Below are 1384 nucleotides of genomic sequence, written 5' to 3'. Positions count from 1 at the left end.
AAAGTGGGAAGAATGGATCTTGGTTTGGGTGGGGCCAAGTCAGGTGGCTCCTCTAGAGGTTGAAGAGATAGAAATCATATTAGGATTTGAAAAAGATCACACTCGTGGAACTTCGTGTGCGAGTGATCGATTGCAGTGTTTGGGTAATGCATTCCAAATAGATACAGTTGCATGCCATCAGGATTAAATTATTTAATCATGACATTACCCATTTGGAATGCAACTGTATCTATTTGGAATGCATTACCCAAACACCGCAATTGATCACTCGCACACAAAGTTCCATGAGTGTGATCTTTTTCAAATCCTAATATGATTTCTATCTCACCAACCTTTAGAAGAGCCACCTGACTTGGCCCCACCCAAACCAAGATCCATTCTTCCCACTTTTCAAGATTGTATTTCTCTTCACTATCTTGCAGTTTCCCTCATGAATTTTCAATAATAGTGCAGAGTTCTTCACGAAGGACACCACCACATCGTCTAGAGTCTATGCTTCAAATTTTTTCATTGATCCCAAGGAGGCCAATAGTCCTTTGTTTGAGGAAGTACTTCCTGAATAGTCATGGGGGGAGAGGTAATGCTTGAAATCGCCCTTCTATTGGGAGATTGTGTACATAACCTCTTGGTCTTCTGAAAGCTAAAAATTACTTCGAGTCCGCCAACTCTGGTTCCACACTATAGAAATTTTTGGATATTGACTTCCAAATATCCTTCAGTGAGAATCATTCTCATAATAAAAAAAAGGTGCTCCTTGCATGAATAGATTGATTTCCTCCAAAGCGTGGCCCAATAGGTTTTGCAGGAACTCCAAAACCAGTTAGTCCCTCCAGACATAAATTAGAGACATCACATCACACACTCTAGACATTGTTTGTTTGTATTGCATACTCTCTATCTATTTATCACCCTTAAACACTTTCCTCTGCTTTTCTCCAATTTCTCTCTTCTAGGCAGTTGATGAGCTTGTTTCCATGTCATTCAAGATAATGCTTGCTTGCTTTCTTTTACAAAATTTGCTTGCACTTGACTCTTCATCTTGTATGTTTTGCTTCCATACAGATATAAATTTTAATTAACACTCAGATAATATTTAAATAAAATAAGCATTTGTAATGAAAAGATTTAGTCATTCGATGTTACATATTATCTGATGGAAAGATCCTAGACAATTCTTGGAGAAAGGAAACATCATTGATAATAGTTTTTTGCAAATAACACTGAATGAAATAAATTAAAAATGTTTAATGTAATTTTTAAAAGTAGAACTCGTCTAATGCTTTCATGCACCGACGACAAAGCCGTTTGACCCACACCATTATCCATAATAGAACAAATCAATATAATAGGCTATTATAAAGAATATATACAAAAATATGAAAGA

This window comes from Cryptomeria japonica, chromosome 3 (assembly GCF_030272615.1).
Source record: "Cryptomeria japonica chromosome 3, Sugi_1.0, whole genome shotgun sequence".
NCBI classification, from domain to species: Eukaryota; Viridiplantae; Streptophyta; class Pinopsida; order Cupressales; family Cupressaceae; genus Cryptomeria; species Cryptomeria japonica.
This window is presented reverse-complemented; position numbering follows the sequence as displayed.